This window comes from Buteo buteo, chromosome 6, assembly GCF_964188355.1.
Source record: "Buteo buteo chromosome 6, bButBut1.hap1.1, whole genome shotgun sequence".
Taxonomy (NCBI): domain Eukaryota; kingdom Metazoa; phylum Chordata; class Aves; order Accipitriformes; family Accipitridae; genus Buteo; species Buteo buteo.
The window spans coordinates 45,935,190-45,950,141 of record NC_134176.1 but is presented as its reverse complement, the minus strand read 5'-3'; positions in this window follow the sequence as shown (position 1 = coordinate 45,950,141).

Below are 14,952 nucleotides of genomic sequence, written 5' to 3'. Positions count from 1 at the left end.
GAGACGGAACATCTCACGGGGCTCAGTCTCGGCAAGCCTCTTTCTGAAAAGGCGAACGGTCGGATCCTGCTCCCACGAGGAAGGGCCCAGCCCTGAAAGCTCTTGCTGCTCTTCACCGTCCCTTGTGGCCCTACCTACAGGCACAACAGCACTGGGGATCTGTGCTTTCCCAGAGACGGAACATCTCGTGGCGCTACGCCTCGGCAGAGCCTCTTTTTTTTGGAAAAGGCGAACGGTCGGATCCTTCTCCCACGAGGAAGGGCCCAGCCCTGAAAGCTCTTGCTGCTCTTCACTGTCCCTTGGCACCCTACCTACAGGCACAACAGCACTGGGGATCTGTGCTTTGCCAGAGACGGAACATCTCACGGGGCTCAGTCTCGGCAAGCCTCTTTCTGAAAAGGCGAACGGTGCGATCCTTCTCCCACGAGGAAGGGCCCAGCCCTGAAAGCTCTTGCTGCTCTTCACCGCCCCTTGGCACCCTACCTACAGGCACAACAGCACTGGGGATCTGTGCTTTCCCAGAGACGGAACATCTCACGGGGCTCAGTCTCGGCAAGCCTCTTTCTGAAAAGGCGAACGGTCGGATCCTTCTCCCACGAGGAAGGGCCCAGCCCTGAAAGCTCTTGCTGCTCTTCACCGTCCCTTGTGGCCCTACCTACAGGCACAACAGCAGTGGGGATCTGTGCTTTCCCAGAGACGGAACATCTCACGGGGCTCAGTCTCGGCAAGCCTCTTTCTGAAAAGGCGAACGGTCGGATATTTGTCCCACGAGGAAGGGCCCAGCCCTGAAAGCTCTTGCTGCTCTTCACCGTCCCTTGGCACCCTACCTACAGGCACAACAGCACTGGGGATCTATGCTTTCGCAGAGACGGAACGTCTCGTAGTGCTACGCCTCGGCAGAGCCTCTTTTTTTTGGAAAAGGCGAACGGTCGGATCCTTCTCCCACGAGGAAGGGCCCAGCCCTGAAAGCTCTTGCTGCTGTTCACCGTCCCTTGGCACCCTACCTACAGGCACAACAGCACTGGGGATCTGTGCTTTCCCAGAGACGGAACATCTCACGGGGCTCAGTCTCGGCAAGCCTCTTTCTGAAAAGGCGAACGGTCGGATCCTTCTCCCACGAGGAAGGGCCCAGCCCTGAAAGCTCTTGCTGCTCTTCACCGTCCCTTGGCACCCTACCTACAGGCACAACAGCAGTGGGGATCTGTGCTTTCGCAGAGACGGAACGTCTCGTAGTGCTACGCCTCGGCAGAGCCTCTTTTTTTTGGAAAAGGCGAACGGTCGGATCCTTCTCCCACGAGGAAGGGCCCAGCCCTGAAAGCTCTTGCTGCTGTTCACCGTCCCTTGGCACCCTACCTACAGGCACAACAGCACTGGGGATCTGTGCTTTCCCAGAGACGGAACATCTCACGGGGCTCAGTCTCGGCAAGCCTCTTTCTGAAAAGGCGAACGGTCGGATCCTTCTCCCACGAGGAAGGGCCCAGCCCTGAAAGCTCTTGCTGCTCTTCACCGTCCCTTGGCACCCTACCTACAGGCACAACAGCACTGGGGATCTGTGCTTTCCCAGAGACGGAACATCTCACGGGGCTCAGTCTCGGCAAGCCTCTTTCTGAAAAGGCGAACGGTCGGATCCTTCTCCCACGAGGAAGGGCCCAGCCCTGAAAGCTCTTGCTGCTCTTCACCGCCCCTTGGCACCCTACCTACAGGCACAACAGCACTGGGGATCTGTGCTTTCCCAGAGACGGAACATCTCACGGGGCTCAGTCTCGGCAAGCCTCTTTCTGAAAAGGCGAACGGTCGGATCCTGCTCCCACGAGGAAGGGCCCAGCCCTGAAAGCTCTTGCTGCTCTTCACCGTCCCTTGTGGCCCTACCTACAGGCACAACAGCACTGGGGATCTGTGCTTTCCCAGAGACGGAACATCTCGTGGCGCTACGCCTCGGCAGAGCCTCTTTTTTTTGGAAAAGGCGAACAGTCGGATCCTTCTCCCACGAGGAAGGGCCCAGCCCTGAAAGCTCTTGCTGCTCTTCACCGCCCCTTGGCACCCTACCTACAGGCACAACAGCAGTGGGGATCTGTGCTTTCCCAGAGACGGAACATCTCACGGGGCTCAGTCTCGGCAAGCCTCTTTCTGAAAAGGCGAACGGTCGGATCCTGCTCCCACGAGGAAGGGCCCAGCCCTGAAAGCTCTTGCTGCTCTTCACCGTCCCTTGTGGCCCTACCTACAGGCACAACAGCACTGGGGATCTGTGCTTTCCCAGAGACGGAACATCTCGTGGCGCTACGCCTCGGCAGAGCCTCTTTTTTTTGGAAAAGGCGAACGGTCGGATCCTTCTCCCACGAGGAAGGGCCCAGCCCTGAAAGCTCTTGATGCTCTTCACCGCCCCTTGGCACCCTACCTACAGGCACAACAGCACTGGGGATCTGTGCTTTCCCAGAGACGGAACATCTCACGGGGCTCAGTCTCGGCAAGCCTCTTTCTGAAAAGGCGAACGGTCGGATCCTTCTCCCACGAGGAAGGGCCCAGCCCTGAAAGCTCTTGCTGCTCTTCACCGTCCCTTGGCACCCTACCTACAGGCACAACAGCACTGGGGATCTGTGCTTTCCCAGAGACGGAACATCTCACGGGGCTCAGTCTCGGCAAGCCTCTTTCTGAAAAGGCGAACGGTCGGATCCTTCTCCCACGAGGAAGGGCCCAGCCCTGAAAGCTCTTGCTGCTCTTCACCGTCCCTTGTGGCCCTACCTACAGGCACAACAGCACTGGGGATCTGTGCTTTCCCAGAGACGGAACATCTCACGGGGCTCAGTCTCGGCAAGCCTCTTTCTGAAAAGGCGAACGGTCGGATCCTGCTCCCACGAGGAAGGGCCCAGCCCTGAAAGCTCTTGCTGCTCTTCACCGTCCCTTGTGGCCCTACCTACAGGCACAACAGCACTGGGGATCTGTGCTTTCCCAGAGACGGAACATCTCGTGGCGCTACGCCTCGGCAGAGCCTCTTTTTTTTGGAAAAGGCGAACGGTCGGATCCTTCTCCCACGAGGAAGGGCCCAGCCCTGAAAGCTCTTGATGCTCTTCACCGCCCCTTGGCACCCTACCTACAGGCACAACAGCACTGGGGATCTGTGCTTTCCCAGAGACGGAACATCTCACGGGGCTCAGTCTCGGCAAGCCTCTTTCTGAAAAGGCGAACGGTCGGATCCTTCTCCCACGAGGAAGGGCCCAGCCCTGAAAGCTCTTGCTGCTCTTCACCGTCCCTTGGCACCCTACCTACAGGCACAACAGCACTGGGGATCTGTGCTTTCCCAGAGACGGAACATCTCACGGGGCTCAGTCTCGGCAAGCCTCTTTCTGAAAAGGCGAACGGTCGGATCCTTCTCCCACGAGGAAGGGCCCAGCCCTGAAAGCTCTTGCTGCTCTTCACCGTCCCTTGTGGCCCTACCTACAGGCACAACAGCACTGGGGATCTGTGCTTTCCCAGAGACGGAACATCTCACGGGGCTCAGTCTCGGCAAGCCTCTTTCTGAAAAGGCGAACGGTCGGATATTTGTCCCACGAGGAAGGGCCCAGCCCTGAAAGCTCTTGCTTCTCTTCACCGTCCCTTGTGGCCCTACCTACAGGCACAACAGCACTGGGGATCTGTGCTTTCCCAGAGACGGAACATCTCACGGGGCTCAGTCTCGGCAAGCCTCTTTCTGAAAAGGCGAACGGTCGGATCCTTCTCCCACGAGGAAGGGCCCAGCCCTGAAAGCTCTTGCTGCTCTTCACCGTCCCTTGGCACCCTACCTACAGGCACAACAGCACTGGGGATCTATGCTTTCGCAGAGACGGAACATCTCGTAGTGCTACGCCTCGGCAGAGCCTCTTTTTTTTGGAAAAGGCGAACGGTCGGATCCTTCTCCCACGAGGAAGGGCCCAGCCCTGAAAGCTCTTGCTGCTCTTCACCGCCCCTTGGCACCCTACCTACAGGCACAACAGCACTGGGGATCTGTGCTTTCCCAGAGACGGAACATCTCACGGGGCTCAGTCTCGGCAAGCCTCTTTCTGAAAAGGCGAACGGTGCGATCCTTCTCCCACGAGGAAGGGCCCAGCCCTGAAAGCTCTTGCTACTCTTCACCGCCCCTTGGCACCCTACCTACAGGCACAACAGCACTGGGGATCTGTGCTTTCCCAGAGACGGAACATCTCACGGCGCTCAGTCTCGGCAAGCCTCTTTCTGAAAAGGCGAACGGTCGGATCCTTCTCCCACGAGGAAGGGCCCAGCCCTGAAAGCTCTTGCTGCTCTTCACCGCCCCTTGGCACCCTACCTACAGGCACAACAGCACTGGGGATCTGTGCTTTCCCAGAGATGGAACATCTCACGGGGCTCAGTCTCGGCAAGCCTCTTTCTGAAAAGGCGAACGGTCGGATACTTGTCCCACGAGGAAGGGCCCAGCCCTGAAAGCTCTTGCTGCTCTTCACCGCCCCTTGGCACCCTACCTACAGGCACAACAGCACTGGGGATCTGTGCTTTCCCAGAGACGGAACATCTCACGGGGCTCAGTCTCGGCAAGCCTCTTTCTGAAAAGACGAACGGTGCGATCCATCTCCCCCGAGGAAGGGCCCAGCCCTGAAAGCTCTTGCTGCTCTTCACCGCCCCTTGGCACCCTACCTACAGGCACAACAGCACTGGGGATCTGTGCTTTCCCAGAGACGGAATATCTCACGGCGCTCAGTCTCGGCAAGCCTCTTTCTGAAAAGGCGAACGGTCGGATCCTTCTCCCACGAGGAAGGGCCCAGCCCTGAAAGCTCTTGCTGCTCTTCACCGTCCCTTGGCACCCTACCTACAGGCACAACAGCACTGGGGATCTATGCTTTCGCAGAGACGGAACGTCTCGTAGTGCTACGCCTCGGCAGAGCCTCTTTTTTTTGGAAAAGGCGAACGGTCGGATCCTTCTCCCACGAGGAAGGGCCCAGCCCTGAAAGCTCTTGCTGCTCTTCACCGCCCCTTGGCACCCTACCTACAGGCACAACAGCACTGGGGATCTGTGCTTTCCCAGAGACGGAACATCTCACGGGGCTCAGTCTCGGCAAGCCTCTTTCTGAAAAGGCGAACGGTCGGATCCTTCTCCCACGAGGAAGGGCCCAGCCCTGAAAGCTCTTGCTGCTCTTCACCGCCCCTTGGCACCCTACCTACAGGCACAACAGCACTGGGGATCTGTGCTTTCCCAGAGACGGAACATCTCACGGGGCTCAGTCTCGGCAAGCCTCTTTCTGAAAAGGCGAACGGTCGGATCCTTCTCCCACGAGGAAGGGCCCAGCCCTGAAAGCTCTTGCTGCTCTTCACCGTCCCTTGTGGCCCTACCTACAGGCACAACAGCAGTGGGGATCTGTGCTTTCCCAGAGACAGAACATCTCACGGGGCTCAGTCTCGGCAAGCCTCTTTCTGAAAAGGCGAACGGTCGGATCCTGCTCCCACGAGGAAGGGCCCAGCCCTGAAAGCTCTTGCTGCTCTTCACCGTCCCTTGTGGCCCTACCTACAGGCACAACAGCACTGGGGATCTGTGCTTTCCCAGAGACGGAACATCTCGTGGCGCTACGCCTCGGCAGAGCCTCTTTTTTTTGGAAAAGGCGAACGGTCGGATCCTTCTCCCACGAGGAAGGGCCCAGCCCTGAAAGCTCTTGCTGCTCTTCACTGTCCCTTGGCACCCTACCTACAGGCACAACAGCACTGGGGATCTGTGCTTTGCCAGAGACGGAACATCTCACGGGGCTCAGTCTCGGCAAGCCTCTTTCTGAAAAGGCGAACGGTGCGATCCTTCTCCCACGAGGAAGGGCCCAGCCCTGAAAGCTCTTGCTACTCTTCACCGCCCCTTGGCACCCTACCTACAGGCACAACAGCACTGGGGATCTGTGCTTTCCCAGAGACGGAACATCTCACGGCGCTCAGTCTCGGCAAGCCTCTTTCTGAAAAGGCGAACGGTCGGATCCTTCTCCCACGAGGAAGGGCCCAGCCCTGAAAGCTCTTGCTGCTCTTCACCGTCCCTTGTGGCCCTACCTACAGGCACAACAGCAGTGGGGATCTGTGCTTTCCCAGAGACGGAACATCTCACGGGGCTCAGTCTCGGCAAGCCTCTTTCTGAAAAGGCGAACGGTCGGATCCTGCTCCCACGAGGAAGGGCCCAGCCCTGAAAGCTCTTGCTGCTCTTCACCGTCCCTTGGCACCCTACCTACAGGCACAACAGCACTGGGGATCTATGCTTTCGCAGAGACGGAACGTCTCGTAGTGCTACGCCTCGGCAGAGCCTCTTTGTTTTGGAAAAGGCGAACGGTCGGATCCTTCTCCCACGAGGAAGGGCCCAGCCCTGAAAGCTCTTGCTGCTGTTCACCGTCCCTTGGCACCCTACCTAGAGGCACAACAGCACTGGGGATCTGTGCTTTCCCAGAGACGGAACATCTCACGGGGCTCAGTCTCGGCAAGCCTCTTTCTGAAAAGGCGAACGGTCGGATCCTTCTCCCACGAGGAAGGGCCCAGCCCTGAAAGCTCTTGCTGCTCTTCACCGTCCCTTGGCACCCTACCTACAGGCACAACAGCACTGGGGATCTGTGCTTTCGCAGAGACGGAACGTCTCGTAGTGCTACGCCTCGGCAGAGCCTCTTTTTTTTGGAAAAGGCGAACGGTCGGATCCTTCTCCCACGAGGAAGGGCCCAGCCCTGAAAGCTCTTGCTGCTGTTCACCGTCCCTTGGCACCCTACCTACAGGCACAACAGCACTGGGGATCTGTGCTTTCCCAGAGACGGAACATCTCACGGGGCTCAGTCTCGGCAAGCCTCTTTCTGAAAAGGCGAACGGTCGGATCCTTCTCCCACGAGGAAGGGCCCAGCCCTGAAAGCTCTTGCTGCTCTTCACCGTCCCTTGGCACCCTACCTACAGGCACAACAGCACTGGGGATCTGTGCTTTCCCAGAGACGGAACATCTCACGGGGCTCAGTCTCGGCAAGCCTCTTTCTGAAAAGGCGAACGGTCGGATCCTTCTCCCACGAGGAAGGGCCCAGCCCTGAAAGCTCTTGCTGCTCTTCACCGCCCCTTGGCACCCTACCTACAGGCACAACAGCACTGGGGATCTGTGCTTTCCCAGAGACGGAACATCTCACGGGGCTCAGTCTCGGCAAGCCTCTTTCTGAAAAGGCGAACGGTCGGATCCTTCTCCCACGAGGAAGGGCCCAGCCCTGAAAGCTCTTGCTGCTCTTCACCGTCCCTTGTGGCCCTACCTACAGGCACAACAGCACTGGGGATCTGTGCTTTCCCAGAGACGGAACATCTCGTGGCGCTACGCCTCGGCAGAGCCTCTTTTTTTTGGAAAAGGCGAACAGTCGGATCCTTCTCCCACGAGGAAGGGCCCAGCCCTGAAAGCTCTTGCTGCTCTTCACCGCCCCTTGGCACCCTACCTACAGGCACAACAGCACTGGGGATCTGTGCTTTCCCAGAGACGGAACATCTCACGGGGCTCAGTCTCGGCAAGCCTCTTTCTGAAAAGGCGAACGGTCGGATCCTGCTCCCACGAGGAAGGGCCCAGCCCTGAAAGCTCTTGCTGCTCTTCACCGTCCCTTGTGGCCCTACCTACAGGCACAACAGCACTGGGGATCTGTGCTTTCCCAGAGACGGAACATCTCGTGGCGCTACGCCTCGGCAGAGCCTCTTTTTTTTGGAAAAGGCGAACGGTCGGATCCTTCTCCCACGAGGAAGGGCCCAGCCCTGAAAGCTCTTGATGCTCTTCGCTGTCCCTTGGCACCCTACCTACAGGCACAACAGCACTGGGGATCTGTGCTTTCCCAGAGACGGAACATCTCACGGGGCTCAGTCTCGGCAAGCCTCTTTCTGAAAAGGCGAACGGTCGGATCCTTCTCCCACGAGGAAGGGCCCAGCCCTGAAAGCTCTTGCTGCTCTTCACCGTCCCTTGGCACCCTACCTACAGGCACAACAGCACTGGGGATCTGTGCTTTCCCAGAGACGGAACATCTCACGGGGCTCAGTCTCGGCAAGCCTCTTTCTGAAAAGGCGAACGGTCGGATCCTTCTCCCACGAGGAAGGGCCCAGCCCTGAAAGCTCTTGCTGCTCTTCACCGTCCCTTGGCACCCTACCTACAGGCACAACAGCACTGGGGATCTGTGCTTTCCCAGAGACGGAACATCTCACGGGGCTCAGTCTCGGCAAGCCTCTTTCTGAAAAGGCGAACGGTCGGATCCTTCTCCCACGAGGAAGGGCCCAGCCCTGAAAGCTCTTGCTGCTCTTCACCGCCCCTTGGCACCCTACCTACAGGCACAACAGCACTGGGGATCTGTGCTTTCCCAGAGACGGAACATCTCACGGGGCTCAGTCTCGGCAAGCCTCTTTCTGAAAAGGCGAACGGTCGGATATTTGTCCCACGAGGAAGGGCCCAGCCCTGAAAGCTCTTGCTTCTCTTCACCGTCCCTTGTGGCCCTACCTACAGGCACAACAGCACTGGGGATCTGTGCTTTCCCAGAGACGGAACATCTCACGGGGCTCAGTCTCGGCAAGCCTCTTTCTGAAAAGGCGAACGGTCGGATCCTTCTCCCACGAGGAAGGGCCCAGCCCTGAAAGCTCTTGCTGCTCTTCACCGTCCCTTGGCACCCTACCTACAGGCACAACAGCACTGGGGATCTATGCTTTCCCAGAGACGGAACATCTCGTAGTGCTACGCCTCGGCAGAGCCTCTTTTTTTTGGAAAAGGCGAACGGTCGGATCCTTCTCCCACGAGGAAGGGCCCAGCCCTGAAAGCTCTTGCTGCTCTTCACCGCCCCTTGGCACCCTACCTACAGGCACAACAGCACTGGGGATCTGTGCTTTCCCAGAGACGGAACATCTCACGGGGCTCAGTCTCGGCAAGCCTCTTTCTGAAAAGGCGAACGGTGCGATCCTTCTCCCACGAGGAAGGGCCCAGCCCTGAAAGCTCTTGCTACTCTTCACCGCCCCTTGGCACCCTACCTACAGGCACAACAGCACTGGGGATCTGTGCTTTCCCAGAGACGGAACATCTCACGGCGCTCAGTCTCGGCAAGCCTCTTTCTGAAAAGGCGAACGGTCGGATCCTTCTCCCACGAGGAAGGGCCCAGCCCTGAAAGCTCTTGCTGCTCTTCACCGCCCCTTGGCACCCTACCTACAGGCACAACAGCACTGGGGATCTGTGCTTTCCCAGAGATGGAACATCTCACGGGGCTCAGTCTCGGCAAGCCTCTTTCTGAAAAGGCGAACGGTCGGATACTTGTCCCACGAGGAAGGGCCCAGCCCTGAAAGCTCTTGCTGCTCTTCACCGCCCCTTGGCACCCTACCTACAGGCACAACAGCACTGGGGATCTGTGCTTTCCCAGAGACGGAACATCTCACGGGGCTCAGTCTCGGCAAGCCTCTTTCTGAAAAGACGAACGGTGCGATCCATCTCCCCCGAGGAAGGGCCCAGCCCTGAAAGCTCTTGCTGCTGTTCACCATCCCTTGGCACCCTACCTACAGGCACAACAGCACTGGGGATCTGTGCTTTCCCAGAGACGGAATATATCACGGCGCTCAGTCTCGGCAAGCCTCTTTCTGAAAAGGCGAACGGTCGGATCCTTCTCCCACGAGGAAGGGCCCAGCCCTGAAAGCTCTTGCTGCTCTTCACCGTCCCTTGGCACCCTACCTACAGGCACAACAGCACTGGGGATCTATGCTTTCGCAGAGACGGAACGTCTAGTAGTGCTACGCCTCGGCAGAGCCTCTTTTTTTTGGAAAAGGCGAACGGTCGGATCCTTCTCCCACGAGGAAGGGCCCAGCCCTGAAAGCTCTTGCTGCTCTTCACCGCCCCTTGGCACCCTACCTACAGGCACAACAGCACTGGGGATCTGTGCTTTCCCAGAGACTGAACATCTCAAGGCGCACAGTCTCGGCAGAGCCTCTTTTTTTTGGAAAAGGCGAACGGTCGGATCCTTCTCCCACGAGGAAGGGCCCAGCCCTGAAAGCTCTTGCTGCTCTTCACCGCCCCTTGGCACCCTACCTACAGGCACAACAGCACTGGGGATCTGTGCTTTCCCAGAGACGGAACATCTCACGGGGCTCAGTCTCGGCAAGCCTCTTTCTGAAAAGGCGAACGGTCGGATCCTTCTCCCACGAGGAAGGGCCCAGCCCTGAAAGCTCTTGCTGCTCTTCACCGTCCCTTGTGGCCCTACCTACAGGCACAACAGCAGTGGGGATCTGTGCTTTCCCAGAGACGGAACATCTCACGGGGCTCAGTCTCGGCAAGCCTCTTTCTGAAAAGGCGAACGGTCGGATCCTGCTCCCACGAGGAAGGGCCCAGCCCTGAAAGCTCTTGCTGCTCTTCACCGTCCCTTGTGGCCCTACCTACAGGCACAACAGCACTGGGGATCTGTGCTTTCCCAGAGACGGAACATCTCGTGGCGCTACGCCTCGGCAGAGCCTCTTTTTTTTGGAAAAGGCGAACGGTCGGATCCTTCTCCCACGAGGAAGGGCCCAGCCCTGAAAGCTCTTGCTGCTCTTCACTGTCCCTTGGCACCCTACCTACAGGCACAACAGCACTGGGGATCTGTGCTTTGCCAGAGACGGAACATCTCACGGGGCTCAGTCTCGGCAAGCCTCTTTCTGAAAAGGCGAACGGTGCGATCCTTCTCCCACGAGGAAGGGCCCAGCCCTGAAAGCTCTTGCTACTCTTCACCGCCCCTTGGCACCCTACCTACAGGCACAACAGCACTGGGGATCTGTGCTTTCCCAGAGACGGAACATCTCACGGCGCTCAGTCTCGGCAAGCCTCTTTCTGAAAAGGCGAACGGTCGGATCCTTCTCCCACGAGGAAGGGCCCAGCCCTGAAAGCTCTTGCTGCTCTTCACCGTCCCTTGTGGCCCTACCTACAGGCACAACAGCACTGGGGATCTGTGCTTTCCCAGAGACGGAACATCTCACGGGGCTCAGTCTCGGCAAGCCTGTTTCTGAAAAGGCGAACGGTCGGATCCTGCTCCCACGAGGAAGGGCCCAGCCCTGAAAGCTCTTGCTGCTCTTCACCGTCCCTTGGCACCCTACCTACAGGCACAACAGCACTGGGGATCTATGCTTTCGCAGAGACGGAACGTCTCGTAGTGCTACGCCTCGGCAGAGCCTCTTTTTTTTGGAAAAGGCGAACGGTCGGATCCTTCTCCCACGAGGAAGGGCCCAGCCCTGAAAGCTCTTGCTGCTGTTCACCGTCCCTTGGCACCCTACCTACAGGCACAACAGCACTGGGGATCTGTGCTTTCCCAGAGACGGAACATCTCACGGGGCTCAGTCTCGGCAAGCCTCTTTCTGAAAAGGCGAACGGTCGGATCCTTCTCCCACGAGGAAGGGCCCAGCCCTGAAAGCTCTTGCTGCTCTTCACCGTCCCTTGGCACCCTACCTACAGGCACAACAGCAGTGGGGATCTGTGCTTTCGCAGAGACGGAACGTCTCGTAGTGCTACGCCTCGGCAGAGCCTCTTTTTTTTGGAAAAGGCGAACGGTCGGATCCTTCTCCCACGAGGAAGGGCCCAGCCCTGAAAGCTCTTGCTGCTCTTCACCGTCCCTTGGCACCCTACCTACAGGCACAACAGCACTGGGGATCTGTGCTTTCCCAGAGACGGAACATCTCACGGGGCTCAGTCTCGGCAAGCCTCTTTCTGAAAAGGCGAACGGTCGGATCCTGCTCCCACGAGGAAGGGCCCAGCCCTGAAAGCTCTTGCTGCTGTTCACCGTCCCTTGGCACCCTACCTACAGGCACAACAGCACTGGGGATCTGTGCTTTCCCAGAGACGGAACATCTCACGGGGCTCAGTCTCGGCAAGCCTCTTTCTGAAAAGGCGAACGGTGCGATCCTTCTCCCACGAGGAAGGGCCCAGCCCTGAAAGCTCTTGCTACTCTTCACCGCCCCTTGGCACCCTACCTACAGGCACAACAGCACTGGGGATCTGTGCTTTCCCAGAGACGGAACATCTCGTGGCGCTATGCCTCGGCAGAGCCTCTTTTTTTTGGAAAAGGCGAACGGTCGGATCCTTCTCCCACGAGGAAGGGCCCAGCCCTGAAAGCTCTTGATGCTCTTCGCTGTCCCTTGGCACCCTACCTACAGGCACAACAGCACTGGGGATCTGTGCTTTCCCAGAGACGGAACATCTCACGGGGCTCAGTCTCGGCAAGCCTCTTTCTGAAAAGGCGAACGGTCGGATCCTTCTCCCACGACGAAGGGCCCAGCCCTGAAAGCTCTTGCTGCTCTTCACCGCCCCTTGGCACCCTACCTACAGGCACAACAGCACTGGGGATCTGTGCTTTCCCAGAGACTGAACATCTCACGGCGCACAGTCTCGGCAGAGCCTCTTTTTTTTGGAAAAGGCGAACGGTCGGATCCTTCTCCCACGAGGAAGGGCCCAGCCCTGAAAGCTCTTGCTGCTCTTCACCGCCCCTTGGCACCCTACCTACAGGCACAACAGCACTGGGGATCTGTGCTTTCCCAGAGACGGAACATCTCACGGCGCTCAGTCTCGGCAAGCCTCTTTCTGAAAAGGCGAACGGTCGGATCCTTCTCCCACGAGGAAGGGCCCAGCCCTGAAAGCTCTTGCTGCTCTTCACCGTCCCTTGGCACCCTACCTACAGGCACAACAGCACTGGGGATCTGTGCTTTCCCAGAGACGGAACATCTCACGGCGCTCAGTCTCGGCAAGCCTCTTTCTGAAAAGGCGAACGGTCGGATCCTTCTCCCACGAGGAAGGGCCCAGCCCTGAAAGCTCTTGCTGCTCTTCACCGTCCCTTGGCACCCTACCTACAGGCACAACAGCACTGGGGATCTATGCTTTCCCAGAGACGGAACGTCTCGTAGTGCTACGCCTCGGCAGAGCCTCTTTTTTTTGGAAAAGGCGAACGGTCGGATCCTTCTCCCACGAGGAAGGGCCCAGCCCTGAAAGCTCTTGCTGCTCTTCACCGCCCCTTGGCACCCTACCTACAGGCACAACAGCACTGGGGATCTGTGCTTTCCCAGAGACGGAACATCTCACGGGGCTCAGTCTCGGCAAGCCTCTTTCTGAAAAGGCGAACGGTCGGATCCTTCTCCCACGAGGAAGGGCCCAGCCCTGAAAGCTCTTGCTGCTCTTCACCGTCCCTTGTGGCCCTACCTACAGGCACAACAGCAGTGGGGATCTGTGCTTTCCCAGAGACGGAACATCTCACGGGGCTCAGTCTCGGCAAGCCTCTTTCTGAAAAGGCGAACGGTCGGATCCTGCTCCCACGAGGAAGGGCCCAGCCCTGAAAGCTCTTGCTGCTCTTCACCGTCCCTTGGCACCCTACCTACAGGCACAACAGCACTGGGGATCTGTGCTTTCCCAGAGACGGAACATCTCGTGGCGCTACGCCTCGGCAGAGCCTCTTTTTTTTGGAAAAGGCGAACGGTCGGATCCTTCTCCCACGAGGAAGGGCCCAGCCCTGAAAGCTCTTGCTGCTCTTCACTGTCCCTTGGCACCCTACCTACAGGCACAACAGCACTGGGGATCTGTGCTTTGCCAGAGACGGAACATCTCACGGGGCTCAGTCTCGGCAAGCCTCTTTCTGAAAAGGCGAACGGTGCGATCCTTCTCCCACGAGGAAGGGCCCAGCCCTGAAAGCTCTTGCTACTCTTCACCGCCCCTTGGCACCCTACCTACAGGCACAACAGCACTGGGGATCTGTGCTTTCCCAGAGACGGAACATCTCACGGCGCTCAGTCTCGGCAAGCCTCTTTCTGAAAAGGCGAACGGTCGGATCCTTCTCCCACGAGGAAGGGCCCAGCCCTGAAAGCTCTTGCTGCTCTTCACCGTCCCTTGTGGCCCTACCTACAGGCACAACAGCAGTGGGGATCTGTGCTTTCCCAGAGACGGAACATCTCACGGGGCTCAGTCTCGGCAAGCCTCTTTCTGAAAAGGCGAACGGTCGGATCCTGCTCCCACGAGGAAGGGCCCAGCCCTGAAAGCTCTTGCTGCTCTTCACCGTCCCTTGGCACCCTACCTACAGGCACAACAGCACTGGGGATCTATGCTTTCGCAGAGACGGAACGTCTCGTAGTGCTACGCCTCGGCAGAGCCTCTTTTTTTTGGAAAAGGCGAACGGTCGGATCCTTCTCCCACGAGGAAGGGCCCAGCCCTGAAAGCTCTTGCTGCTGTTCACCATCCCTTGGCACCCTACCTACAGGCACAACAGCACTGGGGATCTGTGCTTTCCCAGAGACGGAACATCTCACGGGGCTCAGTCTCGGCAAGCCTCTTTCTGAAAAGGCGAACGGTCGGATCCTTCTCCCACGAGGAAGGGCCCAGCCCTGAAAGCTCTTGCTGCTCTTCACCGTCCCTTGGCACCCTACCTACAGGCACAACAGCAGTGGGGATCTGTGCTTTCGCAGAGACGGAACGTCTCGTAGTGCTACGCCTCGGCAGAGCCTCTTTTTTTTGGAAAAGGCGAACGGTCGGATCCTTCTCCCACGAGGAAGGGCCCAAGACCTGAAAGCTCTTGCTGCTGTTCACCGTCCCTTGGCACCCTACCTACAGGCACAACAGCACTGGGGATCTGTGCTTTCCCAGAGACGGAACATCTCACGGGGCTCAGTCTCGGCAAGCCTCTTTCTGAAAAGGCGAACGGTCGGATCCTGCTCCCACGAGGAAGGGCCCAGCCCTGAAAGCTCTTGCTGCTCTTCACCGTCCCTTGGCACCCTACCTACAGGCACAACAGCACTGGGGATCTGTGCTTTCCCAGAGACGGAACATCTCACGGGGCTCAGTCTCGGCAAGCCTCTTTCTGAAAAGGCGAACGGTGCGATCCTTCTCCCACGAGGAAGGGCCCAGCCCTGAAAGCTCTTGCTACTCTTCACCGTCCCTTGGCACCCTACCTACAGGCACAACAGCACTGGGGATCTGTGCTTTCCCAGAGACGGAACATCTCGTGGCGCTATGCCTCGGCA